The following is a 27379-nucleotide window of genomic DNA, read 5'->3' as shown; positions in this document are numbered from 1 at the left end:
GCCCGCGTGCTCCAAGAAAGGAACATTCCATTGTCTGGTACATAAAGAGGAATCGAAGAAGAGGGATAGCGATGAAAGAAATTATTTTCCCCGGGCGAAGAAGAGCGGAAGGAGAAGCGCGAGGTAGAAAGAGAGAGTGGCGAAGTCGCGCCTCGTGGATGAAGAAGAAGCGCGGAGGAGGAAGCGAAGGTGAAGGAAAACGACGGATGAATGAGGAGGAGGCTACTTTTACCCGAGACGGAAGAACCGCGTCGCGAAATGGAGTGCCGGATATAGAGTGACGGAAAGGCAAGAACTCTATTGCTTCGCTATAGTGAGAAGGGAGGTAGAAAAGGGAAGAGGGAGGAAGGGAAGGACCTCAGCTGGCAATATTCGAGCTTTGATATCCAGCCGGCACAAAGAGTTGTCGTCGACGTTTTGTGTGTAATGTAATTGCATGGATAGGTACATACTTATCTACATAGGTGCATCGTCCACCTCTTTACTTATTTGCGCCGCCAGGACGCCAGTCGACGTGCTTTACGCGCCTAGCCTATAAACGCGCTCGGCATAAGGGCTTTCGAAATAAAGGAAAATTCCTCCATCTGTCCTCCGGTGAATTGGCGTTGCAAGCGAAAATTGCGCCTTTCGTCGATCCATGTGTCTCTCTCTCTCTCTCTCTCTCTCTCTCTCTCTCTCTCTCTTTGTTGCGCACATCAAATAAAATGATACGGCCAGAAAGATGCTCTTACGTGCTGTCTGGAATTTTAATGAAAAGTGCTTGGAAAAAGGGACTCTGAATTTTAGAAAATGTTTCTCAGATTTCCCATGAGTTGCGGATATTTGAATCTCGCTTTCTTTCTCTTTTGCACATGATCATTTTCATATTAATCTAATTTATATCACCGGCGCGCGCACTTTATCATATTTTATAATTTGAGAAAAATTTTAAGAAAAAATTTTGAAATACATTCTAATAAAGAGAACTAATGAGAACTTATAATTTTGTCGTCGTTCTATAGTTGATTGAATACAGGTATAAAGGCGACATTTAAAATCGAGATTCCATTTGTCTCATCTCGAAATCGAATATAGACGAGTGTGTCTTTTATATGTACGTATACAGGTACCAATCACGCATCGAAAGCCTTATATATTTGTGTTGCAGATTGAGTCCCGATGTATTTAAATACATCGAAAGAGATGGAAATGTATTTAGACGACAGCTCTTCTGAAAGGAAAATAATTTGACATATTTTAAAAGTTGGAATATCACTCAAACTTCTAAAGCCACCCTCCCTTCTCTCCTTCCATCCCGCCTCGGCTTCCTCGCTCTTGGGGCTCAGCTGAAAGAAGGAGGGCATAGAGGATGTCGTGAGGGGGATGGCGTGCCTGCACCATGCCCGGGAGTGCGAAGTAATTTTAAAACGATTTTTACCGACAGAAGTTTACATTAATTGAAGGTTTACCAAAGCAAGTACGAACAAACTTTGTTCTTGCCATTTGCTGCTACCCGGCGCGCTACTAAATATCATTCCATTGATAAGATGCTACACGTGCGATTGAAAATATATTTTATTAATTAAGTAAAGAAATTACACATTTTTATTTTATAGATTTATTAATTTTTTTATCACATAATACATTGCATATATTGATGAGACTTAATATGCATTTACAACTTTTTAGAAACTGTAACTTTTGTTTCAAGAAGTTTCCACAATTGTGGATAAAGATAATTTTAAATTTCGAAAATTTCCAAGAAACCTTTAATTAAAAGGAAGCCGCCACTTATAATATACATAATGTATATAACGATTAATGCATAATTCGTGACTGAAAAAAAATATTAAGGAGCAAAGCAGGATTCTTGTAAGATTTTGTCAATTTTACCAAAAGTTTATTTTTACGCTATCATCGTATACGACACACCCTGAAATTATTCGACCGCGGTATCTACGCAACTTCCCGACTCCACAAAGAATCGCGGAAAAGAGGAACGCGGTTAGCGCGGCTTTATCTTCGTTCCGACATCGGTGTAAAAAATAACGAACGAATTGTCTAGGTGAGCGTTTTCGCGGGGGGGTGCCTTCGAGCTATGGGAATCGGTTCCGCAGTCCAGCCAGCCCCTCTCGCGACCCATCGTTCTTCAACAACCCTCTCCCCCGCCCCTCCGGGTTCTCATCTCCTCTCTCCGGTACGGAAGCCGTGTACGCGGCTCGGCATGAATATTGCCAATTTACGGGTGGAAGAACGTACAGTTCTCACTCAACCTTACTCGGTTCTCTCGTTGCAGCCGAAGCTAACCGTGGCTCCTCGCTTTCGTTCTCCTCCACCTTTTTCACCTCCCGCGCCGCCCACCAGACTCCTTTCTTCCCTTTTTTCTCGTTTCGTGCCTCGCTTCCATTTTCTCTTCTTTCTCGAGAAAAGAACGAAGGAGCGAGACGAAACGAGAGAAAGATGGGTGGAACGAGGGCGAGGGAAGAGGGAGGGAGGGGGAGGGAGGGAAGGCAGAGGGTGAACGAGAACGGGAGCGCTCGCTTGACGCGATATTGGAAAATGGCGTCGACGTGTGCGGAGGGTAGCAGGTAAGTGGAGGAGGGTGCGCCTCTGCCTCTCCTTCGGTATCCTTCTCCTCTCGCTCGTTCACTCTCTTCCTCCCTCTTCCCGTGCTCCCCTCTTCCGCAAGGAATAGGGAAAAATAAAATAAATTGCTCAACATATCCAATAAGGTGGCAGAGCCGTTGCCCGGGCGACGCCGACTCACTACTCTCCTCTATGCTTTTCCAGAGGAACGAGAGATGTTCTTTCCTTTCTCTCTCGTTCCCTCTTTCTTCCTGGTCCGCGTCTCTCGGTGGCCCTCTCTCGCGGCATAACTTCCCGCGGAGTTCGATGACGTCGGAGAGAAGAACGGAACTGGGAAAGAAACGGGTTGGGTACAGGGCGTGCGCGTCTCTCTCGATTGTCTCTTTCTTGCTTGGCAAGGATAGTCGTCGCGATGTTGCACCGATCCGTTCTCCATCTTCCTCTTCTCTCTTCTCGTTCCTACGTGGCGCTTCTTTTTTCGCTGCCACTGCATAATACGCGCACGAGAAAAGAAGAGAGAGAGAGAGAGAGAGAGAGAAAGAGAGAAAGCCGGGTATTGGATCGCGGAGACCTCCCTGTCGATATTACCATACATATAGGCCGGCCTGTGTGTTACAACCTACCTCTTCTCTTCCTACCTTGAAAGCCGCCGCGAGATTCATCTGCCTTACGTACAGGTGGCTGCGTCACTTACGCTGCTCCTCTTCAGAGTCGATTATTCGGAAATAAGAAGACCATGTTGTTTTAGCCTCCGATGCACTGTCGATGGAATGTTTTAAGAAAATTTAGCTTTATATTATTCTCTGAATGAGAATATTTTCAATTATATTTATAATATTCTAATATTCTTGAGAACATATTATAAAGAATTTCTATCAAGAAACTTATTTCTAGAGTGTACACTACGCAAATAAGAATCGTGGAAAATTAAAATTTGACAATTATGAATTATATTAGATGTATTAGGGATACGCAGCGATTATTGTTCAAAATTTTTCCAAGCCAAGGCTATCTTCTGTGGAAAAATTAATACAACTAATACTTATATAACGAGAAAAACCTATCCATACCGTTAAAATTATTACCGCGCAAAAAATTCTTTTTATTTAATGAATTCGACATATATCAGACGAAATTGAGACGCAACATCCGAATTAAACGTTGCGTGAATCGCACGAAGTGAAATTCTTGAGAGCCTGCTGCATCTAGACGTTCCTTGGTTTACGGAACACGACTTTTTCGTGTCGAGCGTGTTTCGTGTCGAGCTCTTTACCTGGAACTGCGGTTCTCCCTCACAAATGAAGATCATTAACCTCATGCGATACTGTTGGGTGGCCATTTCATGTACACCTGTCGGTTTGAACGTAGACAGACACGCGGTTCATAGTACAAAAGTGATTGCTACCCTTCCTTTTTTTTTCTCTCTCTCATATCGGATGCCTAGTAACATCATTTCTGAATATAACGTCGCGATATCTGCCCGCGAGCGCGCATGTTTTACTTGCCGTAACATCACGTATCACGAGAAGAAGAAGCCGGTATCTGCCGATTCAACGTGCATGACGGATAATTGTACGCAAAAGCACTATGTTGCAGCGCACGACGTCAGTCCCCTTACAATTTAATAATCCGACGAGCCGATGAAAATCACACCCTATATGCTCTACCGTCTTTTTGGGCGTTATGATTACCCGGAATGTTCGTAGATAATACGTTACATCTCTGTAACTTTTCATTGAACGTAAATAGGATGTATTTCGATAAGAAAGCGCTGTCGAGCGTATACATCTGTATTGTAATACAGTAGACATTAATCTCGCTCGCGCGCGCAAGCTTTTAATCATCCGCCCGGCTACAAAATATTTCAGCGCGATATGCCTGTCACGGGGCACGTACATCGATATATATTCGCTTACAAATTCTATTACGCGTTTCCGCGGCGCCGTTGTACGCGGAAAAATAAATGTTTCCCGAGCATCATAAATTCGAAAGAACTTGGGGCGCTGTTGTTCTATCGGCACTATGCGAGCGCGAGCTCGTATCTTCAAAGCGCGGTAGCGGGGGCTCCCCCGCTTCCCGATGAAACGCATTAAATTGCAACAACAATGTTAAGGTGACCGTATACATACGCGCACACGTACGCCCGGCACGGCCAAATTGCCGCCCGTTCCTTTTTGCCGTGCTGGAAAAATTGGCAAAGGCAGTCGCGGTACGCCTCCTCCTGCAATATGTAAAATAATGACGGCCGCCTGTGAAAGGAATGCATAATGAGAGATCTCTCCCGACGTGCACCGGGTCCGTGCGAGGCGCCTCTCCACCCACGTGTCTATCAGCATACGAGCATGCATTATCGTGCGTCGTGTATACGCGCTACCGCCGAGAAATTTCATGGAAATTTTGGAATATATCTCCGCACGCCTTACGCGCGAGTCCTTACCTTGCATGAATGCCCCACGTAATCATCTACATCTACTGCATTATTACCACGAGCGAGTAATATTCATGGCGATCGACCTTTCTATAGAAACTGATTGCGCTATAAATTTTATAGTTTGTACTTGCGATCACTATTTTTTTTTTTTTTTTTTTTTTTGTTAAAATGATCGCAAAATAATAATCTTTATGTTTTCTCTCGCATAATATTCCTTACACCATGATAGTTTGTGGTTAATTGCATCAGTGTATGATATCTTTATTTCATAACTGATTCAGATTTGCATCCGTTTATAAAGTCTGATGAGCGTCCTTGAAATTCTAGAAACACATTAGATCGTAGATGTAAGTTGCAAAACGCGGTATATACGCTATCGCTTGAACACCTGAGTAAATACTATGTAAGTATGAAGTATGTGCTGGAGTGCGTTAACTGTCAGTCCAGCAATGAGTTACTTATCTCATTCTTTCTGCAACGCCATCGTTAAGAAGACATTAGAATTTGCATTAGAATTTCACTCGTGCAAATGTGCAAAATCATTTGAATACCAAGGACCATATAAATGCAAGATCACAATTATGACTAATGTAATTATTATTCATGATAATTCTGCACACATGTCATTAAATCATACCTAAACTAAACTCTTTCCTTCGGTTTTCTTATATCGAATATCATTTAATATATCTCGCATTTCAACGAGAATTAATTAAATTACAAAAGATTTCTATATTAATCTCGCTGCTGCTGCTGCAAAAAAGGTCGATTATTGTATTGGAAAATCAGTAAAGGTACGACAACGCAGAATAATCAGTAGTGCACTTTCAAGACATGGCGGTACGTGTACGCGTATATACCGCGAGCACAGAAAATGCAACGACCGGAAAAAAAAAGCATTCGAACAAGGGTGGCCCCAAACCACGCCTCGTACGTGAGGCATGCGTCCAAGATACTCGGGTGGATAAAGAACGCTTGCTTCCGATTGGTCTGTGGACCCTCGCGCACCCCCCTGATATATACGTGCCTGCCTGTCGCGTGTAAGGGCGCCCACACGCGCACCCACACACATGAGCATACGTCCGTATGGCTTCCGCGAGGATACGTATCTAATGGCACATACGAACACGCACGCACATTTCCAATACCCATACCTCCCCCGGATACTGCCAGCAGGTCCCGCTCTCTTACCATCTTACCCGGGAGATCATCCCCTCTCGTTTTCTTCCACCAGCTCGAAAGAAGCCAGTCTCCTTTTTATCTGCGGACATCGGCACGCATACGTCTCGAACACCAAGTGTGTAGTCTGCGCAAGTCAGCCACCCTTGTGTGTTAGACTCCACCCTGGTAATCAATCAAACCTCTTCGATACTGAAGCGGGCACGACCGTCCAAAGCAGTGCTTTATCGCTGGAAGATAAAGTATGCCTCCGTAGGGGAGAATGTCAAGGATGGAACTTGATGATGCTTCGTAAAATTTCATGTTCCCCCAAAAAGTTATCGATATTTGTTGCGACGTTATTTATAAAGGCGATTCTTCAACGTGAACATGAGCGTTTCTAGGATATTAAGGAACGTTTGTCGATTCAAAAAAAAGAAAAAAAATTCGATGTACTCTTTTCTTTTCATGGTTTTTTAAATTAATTCTCGATTACTACAATGGAATTAGATATGAATATATAATAATTTTTGATATCAGGATTACGCATAACACACATTTTTATTTTATTTATATAAAATTACTATAACTGTAAATAAACTTTTTAATTATTCAACGTTTATATATGTTTCCAAAACAATATTAATATATACAAATTGAATAGTTTTCGAATGGAGAATGTAAGAAATAGGGAAAGAAAAGTGTACTAAATGCGACGAGATAGTTCTCTTGTCGGAGTAATCGAGTGGAATCGAGTATGGCGTAAAGTGGCCGAAGGCACCTAGCCGGGCTCTCTCTCATCCGTCTCGAGCTGAAAATCGATAACTGGAAAAGGGTTAAAATCTACCCTGCCACTGTGGACCGCGAAAGAATCTGACTCAGGGATGGATGTTCGTGCAGGGTAGAGAGGAGACTCGGCGCGGCACGACCTCGGCGAAACGGGATTTACATACCTCATCCGGTTCCTGCTCTTCCGGGGAGCCCCTTGTTAGGCTAAACTTGCTTCGTCTGCGCGATCCTGTTGGCTTTCGCCGTGCTTAAACATTGTCGATCGTTAGCGGGCAAAAACCCGCTGGACTACGGGAAAAGTTTCGTACCTTTTGAAATCGCAAACGTCAAATAAGACGGAATTTCAAAATCGAGTTTTCACTATGAATATTATGATTGTTTGTCGGTCAGTATGAATATTATGACTGTTTATACTTTAAATTTTAAAAAACACGACGATTTGTACTTTTTTTTATTTAAAGTATAATACATATTTTGAAATATATTCTAAGACGAGAGAGAAAGAGAGAGAGAAAGAGAGAGAGAGAGAGAGGGGGAGGGGGGAGAAAGACAACTTTAAAAACACCTTATTCTTTTTCTCGATTTAAAAATATCAGTGTTGATTTATTATATTACATAATTATTAAATGATGAAAAAGTTTTGATGGTCAAGATAATTTCATTAAAAATACTTTTTCGAAAATTGTGAAAGTGTATTATATACATTTTTATTTAACAAATTTTGTTAATTAATTAAATAAGGTTATTAAAGATATACAAATATTTGTAAGTTTAAGAAAACACAGCAAGGCAAATTTTTGTTGTGGATATATATTTTACTCTGTTCTGTTAATTTACAGTGGAATTGATGGTTGAAAATTAAAATGTGTGTTGTCCATATTGACACGACGAAAGCAATTTTGCGAAAGTGAAACAAACAGCAATTTTTTAACGGATGTGGTCGGGGTTGATTGCTGGCCGAATTCAGTTTTGAGGCAGCGAGCGTGAAGAACAAAAAACGAAAAAAAGCAAAACAACAGTGAGGCTTGTAAGCGTTGTACGTGCACGCGGGGCGGAAGTTTTCGCGGAGAAAATTGGAAAATAATAAATTGGCAAACTACTTTAAAGAAATTAGCGAGGTCCGCCCGGATGCTTCCCGGTGAAATCTTCTTTTTTTTCCTTTCTCTCTTTCTCTCTCTCGTTCTCGCTCTCTCACTCTCTCGTCCCACGGTTCTCGCCGTAAACTTCCGTCCTCGTTGATATTGATTAATTTGCTTAAAAAGTTCCCTGCTAGCGCCGCCGCATCCGCTCTTCTTTTGCTCTTATTTTTGTATACGCTCACCCGATAAAATGACGAGACGTTGGACGATAAAGATTTCAGAAATTAGTTTCAGGTACACAGTGGTGAACAATAAATGTCGCAACGTAATTAGAATATCCGTTCCTCTTGGAAAGTATCTTTGGGCAATATCTTTATAATAATCTCTCTCTTTATATATATATATGTGTGTGTGTGTGTAATAATCTATAAATTTAAATAACTTAAATGATATGGTTATTTCTTATCACTAACAATGAGCAATTGTCTAAGTTAAAATATCTAGATAACGTAATATTAAACTTATGTATGTAACATTACTGTTACATACATAAGTAAGTAGGCACGTATCTTATTTTACTTATCTTGTTTATATAATTTTTCTCTTCAAAACAATGATACATTTTTTCACATGGTGGAAATATTAGAAATATACTTGTTTGCTGCATGTTTTTAATGTAAAATCTAATTTTTTTCTCAATAATTGAATTGAATGATTTACAAAATTAATTCATGTTTTATATCAATTTTCCTTATAAAATTAATCGCTGGGCAACATATTTATGTACTTATTATATTCTATGAAATATTAATCGATAATTGCAAAATTAAAAATATATATTAATACAGTTTTTTTTAATAGCTAATTATATATGATTTAGTTTGATTTTATTGTTTGCAAATTCAAAAAAGAAAATACGACTGTTTTAGTAAAAACCAATAAAAACCGCTCTTTATTTTATACGTATCGCGTTTTCAAGTGATAGGTAGAAGATTTTTTTTCATTTTTATTTCGATCTCTTCACGCGCGGTCTGTGTAGAAGAGGAAAGACACAATCGGCTTATGTTAATGTTCGGATAAAAATACACGTACCGTCCATTGTTCCACGGCCAGTAAGATCTTTTCTCGTCGACGAGAAACCAATGGAAATACAAGTGGGAAAAAGAACGACACCGAAAGAGAATGATGGTGTCGTATAGTCGTTTTCCTCGTTCGTGAAATGAGATCGTATGAAAGGAAAATATATACGCACGTTGAACAAAATCTACAGTCGCATGTACTATCTTGTTTTTCCATTTATAGAAAATGTATTCTTCATCTGTTACTTATATGATTTGCTTCGAAAATTGTTATTACAATAAAAATGCTAAGTTATATACGGTCCCATATACTTGAAAGATTACAGATCTTATATATACGTATTTTAATTACAAATTTAAAAATACGAAACTGTGATTTCAAAGCAATTGTAAAATTATATTAACTCGACTTAGCTTATAAGAAATAAGCATTAACTTGCTGTATCAATACTAAACACCTGTGTAATATTACTTAATTTTTAATTTATTCACAGTAAAAATTTACGATTATAAAATATTCTTTCCAATTAATTGTACATTATGCATTATAGCATACGCGTTTTTTGTGCGTATGCACACTTGATTAAAGGTTGCGAGTGCATAGAAGCGTCTTCACGCTCGCCGAGCATATGTCACGCGGATGCAACGAAGGTTCCGATTCATTGAACATTGAATGGTAGGTGATGCCGATCGCTTAGCCGTTTAGGGTCGTTGCAACTAATCGAGGGTCATCGGGAAGGGTTTGTTTAAAACATCCGGGTTGTACGATCGGAAGTCATGAGTGCGTTTAGTAGTATTGGCAAAAAACGAGAAGATGTAAGATGTTTATCAGGCGGAGCAATAATTGCTTTGTCGAGATTTCAAAATTCAATCGCTTTCATTTATCGTCTTCTCGTGTTGCTCTTTTATCAGACTCGAATTATTATCTCGTTTAAATCACTCTTTGATTATCCTTGAAGAAGACTCCACTTAAATACTCTCTTCTCAAACACATTTAACTTGTTTGTCTTATCGGTGGTACTTAGAATTGACTTATAATGTGAGACGAAAGTACATCGCGCTCTATTTTTTTTTTTTTTTTGTCACGCTCATCTATAAAACGAAATTTATGATCATCAGGAAAGCAGATCAGGTTATCGTTTTACCATGCGATCTCCGATACTCCGACAATTCGTTTGTGCAATAGGTCGAATTACTCGGAAGTTAGACGGCCGTTTGATGTGTGCGTGGGAGCACGAGCGACACGGATACCGGCAGATCGTCGTCGGTGTTGGTGACATTATCTCGTGTGCGTGCGTTGGTGTGCGCGCACATACACACGTTACAGCCGAATCTGGAAACGTCCATATAGTCCCATGTAAAGTTAACGAGGCGACCAGGAAACTTTCGCATGAATACGAAAGTGGGGCGTCCTGCCTGTGCGCGTCGCCCATTTATATTTAAGGCGACGGTACGTCGACTAGATTGGATGGTTATGGCATTAATATGTTTGTGCCCCGCACGCTCTAGCTTGGAGAAAAGCCTACAAAGAAAGGCGAAGGTGTTATATACTTTGGACGGGATAACGTTTTGGGAAAACAGTTTCCGGTCGTTCGAACATATGTAAGATGATGTCATATTAAAAATCCTGAAATTCGAGGTCATGCTGAAATTTTTTCTGCTGATGAAAAAATCAAAGAATTTTTTTTCGCATTTAATACACATTGACATACTTGTATTAAAATTTCTATTTATCATTTTAACTAAATTTTAAACAGTAAACTATATATTTTAAATTTATATCTCTATTTTTTTTTTATTCAGATGTTTTGTCGCAAGGATGAAATTGATAAAGGCAAAAATGATATTGGAAAAGTAGAAGTTAATTGGATTTAATTATTATCGTCATACGATGTGTTATTTATTTGGACGATACATACTAAATTGTTGTATTTTACTACATGTAATTATGACAACGTTATTATTTATTTTTATAGTAGCCTGGGGTCATGGGTATAATAAAGTATATTGTCTCGCTTTGATTGCCAATAAATTTGAAATATAATTATCTCTATAAAAGCATATAAAAGTCACATTTTATACATATCTTTTACAATTGTACAAACAAAAACGTATTAATCTTTTATTAATTTTGTCCAGATTAAAAAAAAACCATATCTTGAATATATTCGTAATAATATGATGGAGCGAATAAATTATGTGATATATGGTATCGTGCAATTTTAGCAAAATATCTCCGGGATGCAACGCATTTATTCAATCATCAAAACGCGCATCTCTACCAACTAACATTACAAAAGCGAAATGCTTTCTCGTGCCAAGATACACGTGTGCAAATATACGTAGGCGTGTATGTCGAAGTAGCGCGCGCGCGCATGTGTATGTTGGGTATGTGTGTGTGTGTGTGTGTGTGTATATGTAACAAAGGATAGAGAAAGGGTAGCGTGTACAGCTCGTATTGACGCCCACGTAGGCGCATGCGCGTCGAATGGCTTGCCACCCTTACGGAACACACACCTACGCACCACCGGCGCGATAACCACTCACACACTCGCCATCAAATATCATGCTCGTGTGTGTCTTTCGTACTTCTCTTCTTGAACTCAGGTATACACCCACCTACGGCGCTTTACCCGGCATTCTCAAGTTTTTCATTTCGTTTGCTATTTTTCATTTCCACGCAACCTCTCCGCGTCGTTGTCGAGGGATGGAGATAGAGAAATGTAGTTGAAACTTCCGTTCCTGGCATCTTTCAGATTCTCCTACCATTCTTGGCGGGAGATCGCTTCTTATATTGTTGTATTGGAAATTACGAGTGTCGATCGCGTTTTCCTCAAGATAAGACGCCTTTGATATTCATATTCACTTAAAGCATTAACAATTAAATCGGTAAATTAATACGATATATTATAATCGATTAAAATATGGACTTAAAATCTTATTATCAGAAATAGAGAAAGACAATCTTGTCACGTGGATAAGTAACGATTATTTAATAATTAAGACACTATTTTGTTGTTTATTTGTCTTATATGTAATGTTATTAACATTCTCTAAAAATTTCATCTCTCATGATGAACAAATCGAATAAGCCGATTACATGATTGTTTCATTTATTTGAAATAAATATTCTATCAATTTAGCATTCAACTAATAAAATCAAATAAGTAGCCGATTGGTTCGTCTTGCCAAGTTTGAGTTGCGATCCGAAGTACAACTTACTTTTCGACAGTAACGAGCAAGAAACGCGAACGCGGCCGCGAGTAAAATCGCGCTCAGCCAGTCACTTGGCCGCTCAAGAGGATTTATAAAGAGCCACCGGCGCGCCAATTCAAGGAGTCCCTTTTTCTTGAAACCGCGATAACCGCGACTTCGTTCTCATTTAGACGACGAATTAAGATAAAAGAGGAGCAAAGTCGCTTGCGTGGATTCGCCGCCAAGCAGCCGAGAGAGCGAACGAACGAGCGAGCCAAGCTCGAAAGGGTGGCGGGGGTGGAAGCTTCTGAAAGCCGGAAGGACGAAGGCAGAAGCTCCCCCTAACGAGATTAATTTGTTTTATATGCGACCGCGCCACCGCCACTCTGTAGCAACATGAAAGTAACTCCTGGCAGATTGCGAAAGGCGTTTCACTCCGGTAGCTCTCTTGGTTCTCTTCCATGGTGATGCTGATCCTACCAACAGGATCTCTGAAAAGATTGAAAATTGATCCATGATCGCAATAAGCTAGCTGGTTGACGGTGTCGTGAGAGGCTTCCTTTGAAAAATTGCTAGTCTTGGATGACTATCTTCGTGTAACCGTGCTGGCGTGACATTAACGTAACTCTATCGGTCTGTTGCTACCAACGGCGTCAATAGATACTTTTTTTCCTTAATCAGAGACAACTTGTTACATTAATGTCAAGATTTTTATTTACTTTACATTTTATTAATATAATTTTGATCATAGGTTTTAAATGTTTATAATATTAAAAAAGACTCATTCGATTTATCTTTCCGAGTATCTAATATTAATGTAATAAAAATTATTAATTTTTTATTTTTATTGTTATTAGTCAAAAATTTTGATTTCTGATTTTCTTTCTGCAAGAAAATATAAAAAATATTATATATATATATTGTATATATATAAGAAATTACAAATTATTCCAAAATAATGATTAGACATTAGATATTTTAGTGCGTGCATATAAAAATATGTAAATTTTATTTCTAAGATTAACACTAATTTTTGTTAAATATATTTCCCACTACCAAATGATTCACAGTTGAAAAAGAGCTTCTCTCTGACTTCGCGATAACGCTGGGTATAGGCAATGCTGTTGCCTCGAAAAAATCATTTCCCCGGAACAAATCGGGAGGAAGGCAGCTCGTTGAAATGCACGGCGTTCGAAGCGTCAAAGGGAAGGCAAAGTCTGCAGAGCAATTCCGTCTCGAGTGCGTTTACGCCGATGTGCATCCCTCTCTTTCTCTCTCTCTCTCTCTTTCTCTCTCTCTCTCTCTCTCTCTCTCTCTCTCTCTCTCTCTCTCTCTTTTTCCTCTTTCTCGCGCGTACTCGCTTCCTCTCTCGTTTCAGTATAGCCACAGCTATTATTTTTCATCGGTGTTAGTGACTATAGGTATATGCCAGAGACGAAAGAGAGCTTTGAAAGAGGGAAAGATAAATCGAGAGAGTGGCTGCGAGGCAGAAACGGCGAGCAGAAAGAGGGAGGTGCAGGAAAAGAGAGAGAAGGAAAACGAACAGGGCGACACGGGCGGCAGGGTGTGTAGGGGTGGTTCGTGGAGCCGTTCGTGTTTTATCTCCGGGTGAGTCCGCCGAAGTCGGGGTGGAAAAACGGGGTAAAGGGTTAGGGAACTGAAGAGCAGTAGACTCGGAAGGGTTGGGTCGGCTGGCTGGCTGGCTGGCTGGCTGGCTGGCATTGATCTGCACTGCTCCCAGCCACCCCGTGTGTCGGCTTTTCTTAGTACAGTCGCCTCCTCTTCCTCCTCTACCTCCGCCACCGCCGTCTCCTCAACCTCTTTCTCCTTCTCTTCCACCACCACCGCCTCTTTCTCTTCTTCTTTTTCCCTCCGAGCTACTATCACCACTACTACCACCTATGCCGGCTAGCCACCCAGTCAGCCAGCCGCCTCTCCAATCTCCCATCGCTCTTTTCATCATTCCCTCTTCTCTGCGCCAGCTTCTTTCTTTCTTCACGCTTGGCCCGTACATAGGGCCGATCCCGGGACTCACCTCTCAAGGGCGCCTATCCCCCTTTCTTTCTTTCTTTCCTTCTCTCTTGCGCTTCTCTTTCGCTTCCTCTTCCGCTTCTGTGAAGGGATCATGAGAAGAGCTGCTGTGCAGTCAGCAGTGCACGAACCCTCTTGCCCTTGCTCTCATCGAATCCGACTAGCTCTCGTGAGGAGAGATGGTCATGCGATGATGAGATCGGATTTTCGGTCCGCTTCAACTTTGCCTTGATGATTCATCTTTTTCTGACTCGGTTTAATTTAACAAAAAGTATTTAAATTTAAATTTAAAATTTTTAAAATACTCTTGTTATGCATGAACATGTAAATCTTGAGAAAGATGCCTGAAGAAAAGGACAAATAAGTATTTATTTAGATAAATAGCAATTATATAAAACAATTATATAGCGCAAAATTTGAACAGAATTATTGATTGTAGATTATTTATAATATTTGTTAAAAACTTTATTTTAAATTTTATGCTCTTGCGTGTTTATCGATAAATAATTTTTCTGGCTACTGGACATTGAAATTATTAAGCGGTGTACATGTTTTTATTAGATGATGCCATAAAATATTTTTTTTTAAATAAAAAGTTGCTTTGAAGTATATGTACATAATATACAGAGATGAGCTATGTAGAAAAAGAGCTAACTTTATGTAGAATATAAATTTTGTGTCAGTGTCTTAAAGAGTAATGAAGTATCCTAATGAATCTCGCATTGCGCCGACGACTCCAATAGCTCCGATACGGTAGGGTTGAGCGACCGACGTTCGGAAGAAATAGTGATTATTAAAGGCTGACCTACGAGATGCTGAGCAAGGATGAGAGGGCGTTCACTAATCCCCCGCTATTACGTTACACCACCGACAATTTATTGAACGTGAACCAACGCGAGGTTAGAAGCGAGAGTTCCCCCAAGATAATGACTCTTCTTCAACGATCCCTTTAAATAAGGTCGAGATAAATCGGGCCAAGTCGAAGATCAGTTTTACGTGTCTGTTTATTTTTCTTCTCTGAGAATTCATTCGATTAGATTGATAAATATGATTTTCTTTATTCTCTATCTCTGTGATATTTTTCAATATAATATTTTTGATAAATATAAAACAAATTTTCTGCAAGTTGCCACAAGTGAGGGTTTATAAACAATCTGAGATATATTGATATTAAGTTTTTTATTATTTTTTTTTCTCTTTATTGATTAGTAGAAATATATATATATATATATATACATATAATGAAATATATATTAAAGACTTAATGATTAAAATTCTTTTGGATGAAAGGGAAATGTTTGTCAGGTAAATTTATGTATTCTACTTGACAGCTAACTGCTGTTACCAATTTTCGAGTAAAGAAAGAATCTTGTAACAAAAACTGTTTCGGATTAAAACCGGTAGACACGTGGCATGACTCGAGAATTTGAGACGGCAGAGTCTTCCCACGCGTATATCTTAACCCTTAATAGTATATCTAACCTCTCCCTCAACCCTTTCGCTCCCTTTGCACTCGAGATCCCTCGCGTCCCCCGGGCATTCCAATGAAATCTACATACGAAAAGGAGGAGTGCTTTCCCATGTCCCTATCTCGCGGATACTAGGCAACCTATCCATCCCAAAGAAACCTAATCTTCTTACCCTCGAGACGAGAGAAATTCTTGGAAAACGTTAGTCACGTGACACATTCAAATTTTAAAAGATTACTTTACGCGCGCCGCAGAAAACGAAGAAGAATTGCAATTCGCGTAATGGAACGTCAGATTTTAGATAAATCCGGCGATGTAACGCGACTGTGTATTAAAATATATAGAATTTGTTGAGTGCATGGCTCTTCGGTTATTACTCTCATACTATATACGATCTCTCATATATGTATATTTCGTATTTTGTAAAATATAATACGAGCATTTATAAATCTCTTGACATATTATATGCTTTATTACCAGTAATTTTTCATATCTTTATATTTTAGGAAATTTAATTATAATTCAAGCATATATATATTTTATTTATCAAATAATAGAAATCTTTACATATCTCACAAACATAAGCCTTCTTCAGAAAGGCCGTTTTCATAGTTGTCTGTAAACAGATTTTGACCGGTCGCTCGTAGGTGATCGATTTAACAGCGAATTTCTATTACATTTTCGAGCAGCCGAATGTAATTAAATACGGTACGGAATCAATCGAATAAAGAAGTAGACGGTTAACATGGAGAGAAAAAAAGAAAACAAAATAAAAAGTAAAGGAGTACGATCGATAGCTCTCGGGTGCCAACTGGGCGCGACATCTGCATGCAGATGCATCCCCGAGTGTTCTCATGTTACTCAGGTGGTGACTGACTTTCTGAATAAATTACCGGCGCGAGAAACGAAAGTCCCCGAAACATTTATAGACACCCTGTTGTGTACACGGATACGCTACGGGGATAATGGGCCTACCTGGGTTAGGTTCTTCAACCCCTTCCGCTTCTTTGGCCGCCGGCTGCACGATAGCGGACCCCACTTTACGCTCGTTATGCCATTATTTCTCGAGTCAGTTTATTACCGTCGACCTGTGTCATCCTTTATGCAGAATAATTTGATATCCTAGGCATCGAAGGGCACGTACGAGAGACTTAAACGGCGCGCGACCGTTTTCCGCGTTACTCTCACACCGGTTAAATTTCTGTCAATAGTAAATGATATTCTTAATTGCGTATAGTCACTAATTTGTAAACAAAGTTTTGTGTGAAAACTAACCGCACACAAATTTAATGGAATAAAATATAGTGTTTCCAACCTAACTATGTATAGTCTGGAATTTCATATGTCTATTTGATGTAAGCTATCTAAAGATTTTATTATGGAAGATAATTAGAGGTAGATAACGACTATTATTAATTATATTAATATATTTTGCAAATTTTCTAGAACTTTTTATTTTAGAGAATGCATTGTTTTAACTCTTTTTTTTCTCTGCATATATATAAAATGTCATTTTTTCTAATTGTTTACAATTGAAACTATTTATGTTTTCTCTCTCGGAAATTTTTTTAAATTAAAAACAAACATGTTTTTATGAATCTATACCTGAAGGAAAATCTTTTTAATTTTCGAACTTTATATAAACTGATCAGTTAGATAGATGTAGTTAAATATATTATTTTAATTTGATATCTTTATGAGATTGAGATGTGACACATGAGAATTGCACGTGTAAAAGATGAGACTTACGCGACATTAAAAAATGACAGCGTGTTAAGAAAAATAAAACAGGATAAATGTGAGCTTGCAATAACGCGCGTACAAGTCGGCGGTGTTGTTTCTGAATGACGGCAGACGTCTCGCTTTGCCGCGTGTACAAACGACTTCTTGTTCGCAAAACAGAAATTACTGCGGCGCAGCGTGGTGCTGAGGAAGGACAGTGGAGAGATGAGGACACGAAGATTCCATTAAGGGGTAACCGGCGGTAATGAATGGAAGACACCCCCTCGTGCCACCCCGGAATCTCCTACCCCTGAATTTCTCGTTCACTTCTCGCTCCCCGCCTCCTCCTCTTTCCCCCATCATCATCTCGTTCTCTCTCTCTTTCTCCCTCTCTGTCTGTCTCTCTCTCTCTCTCTCTCTCTCTCTCTCTCTCTCTCTCTTTCTCTTCATCTTCATCTCTCTCAAGTTCAGCGCAGCAATGGCTTGTCCTTCTTGCACCATCTTTACTACGATCAGGGAAGGCCAGCGTAATTTTCCTCTCGGTAAAAAATACTCTCGTTTAACTTTTCCTCGCTCATTATTCCCTGCCGCCCTGACCTAACCCGACTTGACCCCGAAGGCGGCTTCCTTTAATAACCTAGAAAGAAAGAAGAGTGCCGACAACGGCGTTAGGAAGCGAGAGAGATATAGGAAGCAAGACTGGAGGAGACCGAACGGGAGGAAGAGAGACAGGAGTAACGCCAAGGGCAATCCTTGGATGCTAATTTGTAACTGGGCTACTTCCGGGACAGTGGTTCCCCGTCGCGCGCAAAACTTTATCTTACTATCATTCTCAAATTACGAGAGCTCTATTTGCATGCGAATTAAACGTGGCACGACGAGAATTACGAAAGTTTTCTACGAATGCAATGACCTTTCTTCCTAAAAACTTTTATTCTTATCACTTAAGCGCAATGAATTATTAATTTTACGAATTATTATTACAGTCACTTTCCGTATATGATATTTGATAAATGCGACTGATTATGTTTTCTGTTCTAAAGAAAATAATTTGCATTTAATTTAGTTGTACATAATTATTTAAAATATTATAAGATATGATTTTATAATACATATGCTATTCTGTTTGTATAAAATTCAAAGCTCACAAAAGATAAAAACAAGTTTATGTAATAAATGATGAAATTAGATTAATTAAATATTTTTTTATTTAATTTACAATTATTTTTAAATATATATTATTTTTAATATTTTTAATAATAATATTTATAATAATATTTTTAAATATCTAATATTTCAGCGTAATGTTTTCTACGTAATTTGAGAAAAGCGTTTTTTATTTTTATATGATGCAATATGATGCAGACAAAAATAAATGTTTCTGTTTTTAGAAAGTAAGAGATACAAACATCTTTTTAGACATGTTTAATTAAAATTTGTAGCAGTACAAGTATAAATTTTGCAGAGTGAACAAATTGAGATACATAATATATAGAGAACATATAATGTGGAAAGTGCATAATATTTATGTTGAAAAGTCGAAAGTTCGAGGTAACTGACATATACGTGATAATAAAACCGAGGAAACCGTTAATAAAACGGCGGTATAATCGGAAGGATGAGCACCTTGAAAGATCCTCCGGTGGCACGGCGAGGGATGGTTTTCCTTGCATCGGCAATTAGTCTCAACCCCCCTGGATACCCTTCGTTCTATCCTACCGGTTATAGCAACCAACCCCATCCATGGCATTTAATTACCTTACCAACCCCAGGCTAACAGCCTCGGGGCCAAGGTCACGAGCCATTCAACTCCTCGTATTTCTCAGTCCATAGAGGCACACTGACCGCATTTGCCCTTAAGCCCTATTTCTAAGTGTCAATTGTTCCACACGAATTCGAAATTCTCTCTCGATTTATATCATAATTTACTATGTCTTTTCTCTTTGCCAAATCGGTGAACATGGGCGATCATTATTTTTACGCGATAAAATTGCAATAGATAAGAAAGAAAATGGATATGACATATTGTAAAATTATATTATTTTCCTATTGTTATTAGTTTTTATTAATTTGTTTTGTTATTTATTATTTTAATTTTTTGTTTGAGGATTTACTTAATTTATCAAAAACATTTATTTATTTATTATTTTTCAGTTGAAATTATAGCGAACTTTAATTTTTGTGATAATTGTTCTCCTGGCGTCGTAAAAGCATTCATTTATCTTGAGAAGACTCGAACGAGCGATCGCTTGTGATATCGGATCGATAAGTCGTAAATTCGCACGGCCAACATTTGGAGCGCCCACTTCTATCCGTTTCATTGACAAGAACGATGAAAAGACGACATGCCTCGGCATTCGTCTCTTTTTTGCAGAATACCACGCTCGCGTGCTCCAGCGCTATAATCCATAAATCACCGAAGAGGCCTCGATTCTTTATGGATTATGGAAGAGTACGAGCCTCTCTCGCGTATATCGATATACCGCCGCTTTCCCTTCTCCCCATCCCCCGGTTTCGATATCTGCGACGTCCCCCTTTTCCTCTCCCTGGTTCGTGTTTTTATTTATTTCCGCGGAGTTAACGAACGAGACGCTGGCTATTGTACGCCTCCATCGGCCGCCGGTGCGACATCCTTTTTACCATCGATTTGCAGAGACGCCATTTTCGCCGGCACATTTATACCGGCAACCTATAATCCCATAAATCAGCCATCCTACCAGTCCTATCTGGCCCCACATCCTCTCGATTCTTCGCACGGTGACTATGTCGCATCGCTTTGCGCCGACGCGAAGTTCCTTTTTGCCTTCCGCGAGGATAATTTCGCGACAATACTGGCGATATCTCTTACAGTGGAATGGAGAGAATATCTTTGCGGGATATCTCTCGATAGTCTCTCGTCTCATCTTTTCTCCCTAAGTACACTGATTTATGTTATGCTTGAATGCGTGTTATAAATAACGTCGTCGTACGGGATTTTGCATGCATATCTATCCCGATAAAGTGGGTCAACGTTTCCTCATCAAGCTGTGCATTGGCTTGTTTGTATCTCATTAGAGTGGATCGGATGACGTCGATCCTGGCAAGCGTAATTGATATACACAACACGTTTTATCAATAATGTTAATCCGTTAAATATTTATCACGGATGTGATAAAGCACAAATATATATGTATAAACAGCATATCATTGCGTGGCAGAATTTTTATCTCTACTTATATGCAGATGTATGTATTTGATCGTACATTGAATCATTTCAAAACAATAATACTTTATTTATTATTTTTTAATAAGATTATAACAAGGATTTTTATTGTACAATAAAATATGAAAATATTAAAAGAATCTTAATATTGTATAATTTTCATGTAACAATTAAAATCATTGCATCTCAGGTGATACTAAAGAGACGCCATTTTTTACGTAGAAGAAATCCACGATTTACGTTTGCTCTCGCGCATACGAGTACATCCAGAGGGTGGGTCAACTGCGGGGAGGCAGCATGAGATGGCACACGGGAAGCAGAGGGGAAGAATGGGGTGTATGTGGAGGCGCGCACACACATAGCAGGGGAGGGTACACCTCGGCCGCCCCCGAGCTGCGCAGAAGTTCCTTCCTTCCGCTTGATCGACATCGATTCCAAGATGGCGGCCCGGTCGGTGGTGCGCTCACAGCATACATATCGGCCCATTCTACCAGCCACCCCGCCCTTAGTGGGACCCCTTTTGCCTCCACGATCCACCCTCTCCACCACCCATCCTGACGTGCTCGTCCACATCGTAGGATGAGATCGTTCTGGGGACGTCGGGGGGGGGGGGGTTAGGGGGGGTATAGTCGGCTCACGAGATGTCCGGGCCGATATCGGAATCGCATTAGAACGCCGCGCCACTTTCACCCTCCCCCTCTCCTCCCCCTTTCTCGATAACACCGAGAGAGCTACCCTCCTTCACATCCAACCACCCCGCTCGCTTCTCCACGCCCGTGACTCCTTTTTCCTTCGGCTGGCTCCAGAAATATCGGAGGAGTCTCACGACCACGCCTGCCGAGCCACCGACGTGCCTCGGGCCCGAAATACCGTCTACTTATACGCTGAGTATAGAATATTCCTTCCTTTTTTCCTTTAGGAGCTTCATGAAGTTTCCAGTAGCTTAGACTTAACGTTTCGTCTTTCGTAAGGCTGTAAGTCATTTTATGCTGTTCGTTTCGCGATGGATAGATCTCATATAGAAAATTCAATTCTGGAAATACTTAATGAAACAAAGTTAAACAATTGTAGACTCTATCGTGCAATTTCATTTCGGAATTCGTAAAAATGAAAAAGAATGAGAGAGATTTTATCGACTAAAATATTTCAAATTTATTGTTAAGCCAGGATTTATGAATTTGAGAGATTTGTAGATGGATATCGAAAAAGCTAAATTATATGTTTTTAGATGTACGTGATATATATCAAATAACTAAATATCTAAATAAAAAAATAAATAATTTAGCTTTTTAAAAAATTAAATTTCAAGTTTTAAAGGTAAAAAAGAAATATTGACTTTAGTATTTTTCACAAATTATCATATTAATCGTTACTTGAGTACTTGGAAAACAAAACAAAATATCAAATAGATTTGCGAGATATATATACTTTATTTAAAATTTCATACATTTAAAGTGTAAAATACATTATTTTATTGAAATATCTAATAAATGATATATTGGTTAATTGTGAAACTTTAGCAGGAAGTATAATGCTATTCTCCAAGAATCGCGACAATTAATTTTTAAACTGCAAGCAACAAATGATATATAGTGGATATTATTACGTGGATTTTGACGGATATGAAGGATAACTTAACAAGACGAAATGAGAATAAGAGCGTGTAACGTGGGTTTCAATAAGTATAAAATTTCTTGCTTGCACAGGGAAATGAGGTCCCGCATTGCCTGCCGCTCAAACATCCTTATCGAGCCAGTGCACGCTGCTCGTTAAAGATGCTCGTTCAATTTCGTATGCTCACGCTCAGGAGGACAACGATTGAGAAGGGTGGCCGGTGTGTCTCGCTCGTAAGGCACATCGAAATAGACAGAGAGGGAGAAAGAGAGAGAGAGAGAGGAAGAGTGACTTGAAGCAAAGCCGATTAGGATCCTACCTCGAGATCGAAATTTCACCTCCTCCTTCGGCTGATCTGTGGAATTTCCATCCCGTCGTTTCTCCCTCTCGTGTAGCGAATTCCACGTTTTCCCTTCCGACCCGGAATAGAAACGGCGAGTGAGGCGGAATAGGAAAGACGGGCGCGACGTGTACGAGGCAGTGAAAAATTTCAGGTAACGTCGGAAGTAATCCCTGAAATAATGGCATAGCCCACGCCCGATAAATCCGGAAGGTGGCTTCTATCGCGAGTTCCCCCTGCCGGTAGGAGGAACTCCCCAGATATGCACGCTTTCTTCTCCGGGCATACGCGTGCGTATCACGCACGTGTGCACGCGGAGGCAGCGGAGAAAAAGCGACGCGGAGGTCAGGGAGGGGGGGAGGGGGCCAGGGGGGGGATTATGTCTACGTAGGGAAAAGAAGGTTGGATGGCTGGAGCCGAAAGGTGGAGGTGAGGCTCCAACCGTGAGAGTGGGGTTCGCGGAGGAAGACGAGGAGGACGCGCGCGAGGGAGAGAACGGAAGATTGATCTGCCGCGGCGCGCTCTCGTGTACCTCCGATACGCGTTTTATTCGTTCTCTCCCTCTCCCGTGCCACCCGCCCTTCTCCATCCTCGGCAGGCACGGAATTGCCCTTCGTCGCGCGGCGCGCCGAAAAGAGATACGGATAATCGTGTAAACCGCCGCACCTGCGGGGTCGAGGCTCGCGTAAACATATTTGTAACTTCTCTTTCGCACCGGTGAGAGCTCGGCGACAACTCGGCGGTTCGTAGTACCCCTGAAAATTTAAGTAATCCCGGGGTTTAGGTGCACGAATATACCCCCCCCCCCTCGCGCCCTAAATTATTCACGCGACATCCAGAAAGACGGATTCAGTCGAGATGCCTCTTGTCATCGCGATCGTGGTTTTTTAAAGAAAACTTCTTTGCGGACTGCTTGAGTCTCCGGCACTTTAAGCGCGGCAAAATTTTGAGATTGAAGATTTTATTCTCTAGATTTTTTTAGTGGGTTTATTAAAATAATAGTAAGAATAGTAAAAATGAAATTTCTAAAGGCAGTCAAATTGCAAGATATAACTATTAATAAAAATTACACACATGAGAGAAAGAATTTATCTTTTTACAATATATATTATATTTATGTAAATATAAATCTGATATATTTATAATATGATCTGGTTATGTAACAAAATACTTTTCTTGCGATTTCTGTATGTTCAGCCTTTCATGAACTTTTTGCATGCTCGAAAAAATTAACATATTTATTAGGCGGTTTACCGAAAGTTTATTGTCTAAATCGCATGAATGGAGATGTTGTAAATGCGAAGATAATGGATCGACTTTTGCGAGACGCGCGATCGGACAGGATCATAAATTGACCTCGATAGCACCGGTAGATTGCGTTCAGGAATATTTAACATAAAATTGAATTTCGTTATAACGAGGAACGATCGCGTTGCTTGGATGAGGGAGAGATGCTTACGGTGTGCAAGAAATCGACTCTTGAAATAATTGTCCGTGAAAGGGCAGAAGGGCGACGGCGGTGGTGGCGGATTTCTACGCGTCATTACGCGAGGATCGAGTCATGAAAATCGGCGAATCGAGCGGCGATTATTCAAACGAAACCTTTAACAAGATTCCCGCCAATCAGCTGCCGTAACGATCCTCAACCGCCAAAGAAAAGTTCTCCTCCTTCTCCTGCTTACTTTCGCCGCCGCAAAACGACGGTGGGGTGGCTTAAGGAAAGGGTAAGAACAAAGAGGCGCTTTTTTACGAATAATCTCGTATATGATTCTAGGCGATAATCTCTATAAGAATACTTATATTTTATCATTTCATGTTGAATAATATGAATATTGAATGAACCATAAAATGGAAATTGCAAAAAAAAGAAACTATTTGCAATTTACGAAAGTAGAACAGCAAGATGCAATTGTTTTAATGATCTTTGATTGTAGACTGTTTATGTAAAAGCTACTTCATATTTGCATACATCACATATAAATATAACAATTTATATTCTTATGAAGAATGTTTGATTACATTTTTTTTTCTAATTATAATCGTACACTTATATATAACGATTGTAATTCAATAACTTTTATTGTATTTTCCTTATTACTAGAAGAAGAAAAAAATTATTAGTTTTTTCTCTGCTATTGTTTATAATATAAAAAAGATATAATATATTTTAATATTTTATTTATTAAGATTTTAATTATATGCGTGCAATGAAAATTTTTCTAAATTAGCTGCCTATTATCGGTGGGTCGAATATATCCGGTTTTCAGCTCTATACTTGTCCGACATTGGTATTAAACCGGATTGAAGTGACTTTTCGCGCGATAAAGATCAAGCAACTTGTAACTCTGCGTTTTAAAAGCCCGTCGAGCTAAGCAACTTTGAGGTGCATGCCAGATTTCTCATTACGTGAAACCTACACAAACGCTTGTACACGCACGCGTTTCCCCCCCCCCCCCCGCTGACTGCCGTTGATACTCGATCGCGCGGCGGGCAAAGCGGAGGAACGAATAAGGGGCGGAAAAGTGCGAGACGGAGGAAATGGCGAGCGCGGAGGAGTTCGGGTAGAGTTTCGAAAATTCCCATCGCACAGTCTGGAGTTGCGCGCTCCGGCTTTTCCGACGCCTCTTCCCGTTCGCCTCTTCCATTTCCTCTCGCGTACTCTTCCTTCTCCTTTTTTTCCCGCCCGCCCCGCCCGCCCGTCCTGCGACTCCGACATCACACCCTCTCACCGCGCCCTCTTTTACCCGATTCGTTCGCCCGCCTGCACTCCGCGGGCTCTCTCACCCCGTTTTACCCGGGCGAGCGCAAATTTATTCCGTCGACTCGGCGACGGCGGCAGGCGGAATCGCAGTACTTTATACTCGTCGAGAATCGATAGACAGCCGCGCACGGATATGGAAGCACTATATTTTCCCTCGTCGCACCTTCGTGTCGCTCTCTCGAAAGCCTTGTTGTTAATATATATATATATATATATATATATATATATATAGAGAGAGAGAGAGAGAGAGAGCACTTTTCTCTGGCATCGACTTTCGTTATTTCTTTCCTTACCCGCGGCCGTCGAACATCGCGGTCGGATCTTTCGATATCCGATTTTCGTCACTTGCTCATTTTGGGTTTTAATGGAAGTATTTTTTTTAATAATATTAGTCATGCATTAGACTATTGTTGGTAAATATTACAAATTCTAACTGTGTAATGTTTTCCTAAATAGTTGAATCCTAATTGATTTAAAATTATAAATTTTTTTACAAGATTGAAGTGTGAAAATACGGGGGGTATGCAATCATTAATTTATTAAAATTTATTTTGAATTTTTATAAGAATACAAAAAAAATGATATATAAATTTTTGGCAATAATGAATTGTATATGCAATACATATATGTACAAATACTCAACAAGAAGATTTAAAATAGATTTCAAATAAAATAAATATGATAAGACTATTAAGGTACTTTGTTAACACATATGAAATTACAAATCAATAAAAAATCTTTTTTATTTTTATTTTTATTTTTATTCCTATTTTATTTTCAAGCTCTAACTTGATTATTATTTATATGAATGTGTATCAAATTAGTCAATTCATTATATCCATAATTATATTATTTTTATTTATATTTTTATTTCATTTTTGGATCTGTATTACCTTTGTCATATCAATTGTTATACACTATATTCCTTTGCTCTCTATTGCCATTATTAATCATTTATTTCATTATCTAAGAGAGAGCCTCGACTTTATTTACTTAAAAAATCTTTTCTCTTTCTTTTTATCAAGATTACATATGATGTAAAACTTATACGTGCGTATATAAAAGGGTACAAATTCTATTTATCGACGAGTAGAATATATATTTTTAAAAGCATTGCGCTGTTTTTCAAGGAACCATTATTTTTTTAATACTCGATTATCATTCTAATTAAATACAAATTCGAGAGGAAAAATCAAATCTCGGTTAAATGGAAAATATAATTTTACTGCAATCCTTAAATGTGCAACTCCTCTTTATTCTTACTTTCGACGATCACTAAAATGTGAATACGCTAGTCTCTTTCCATCACTTTCTTCTTTCATCATTGCCCTACCGTAAATATAGAGAGAACATCCATCCCTGTAGACGGTTATCCGCAACGGTGGTTAAAGAAAGCGAAGAAGAAAGTCAGATTTTTAGAGACTGGCCCGATGCACAGCCGCAGGGCAACTTGGCAAAGCAACTTTTGGAAGCTTCTTCCTATCGTGAAAAACGTTATGGAGTCGTAGGCGACGGTGGTTGAGAGAAGGATGAGAAAAAGAAGGAAGGGAAAAGATTTAGAAGGTGGTAGGGGCCGAGTTGGAATCAAAGGAGCCCAAAGAGCTTTTCCAAGCTTCTCCCTCGCCCGGCTAGATTGAACTTCTTTTCCGCTCAGGAGTTTTCCTATTACTCCAAATTTTCAGACGCGGCAAAGCCGTCGTGGCCGCACCGGTTCACATGCACATAATGTACGCGGTTTTTACATGAGTATACAACTTGACAACAGAACAGAACTTGCTCGAACCGATCACGTTAATTAATATCATACTAGTTCTATACAAATAAAAGTTTCCAAGACTTGATTTATAATTTGAAAAAATGCAATAAATTATGTTTTCAGAAACATTAAAAATATATTTTTTTTTATTGAAAAGACAAAGAGAAACGATAGCATGTTTTGTTAGG

At 39.5% G+C, this 27379-nt stretch overlaps 1 protein-coding gene and 1 pseudogene across 6 annotated transcripts in view; both read left to right on the top strand.

The window, feature by feature from the left end:
* The window catches only part of LOC140663336 (UPF0489 protein C5orf22 homolog), a 244223-nt gene that overhangs the window by 150228 nt on the left and 66616 nt on the right, over positions 1-27379 (top strand). The window lies entirely within an intron of this gene.
* On the top strand, positions 13367-15462 carry LOC140663992 (uncharacterized; annotated as a pseudogene).

Source organism: Anoplolepis gracilipes, chromosome 3 (assembly GCF_047496725.1).
Source record: "Anoplolepis gracilipes chromosome 3, ASM4749672v1, whole genome shotgun sequence".
Classification (NCBI taxonomy): domain Eukaryota; kingdom Metazoa; phylum Arthropoda; class Insecta; order Hymenoptera; family Formicidae; genus Anoplolepis; species Anoplolepis gracilipes.
The sequence above is the reverse complement of the archived record's forward strand: the minus strand, read 5'-3'. Positions and strand labels throughout refer to the sequence as shown.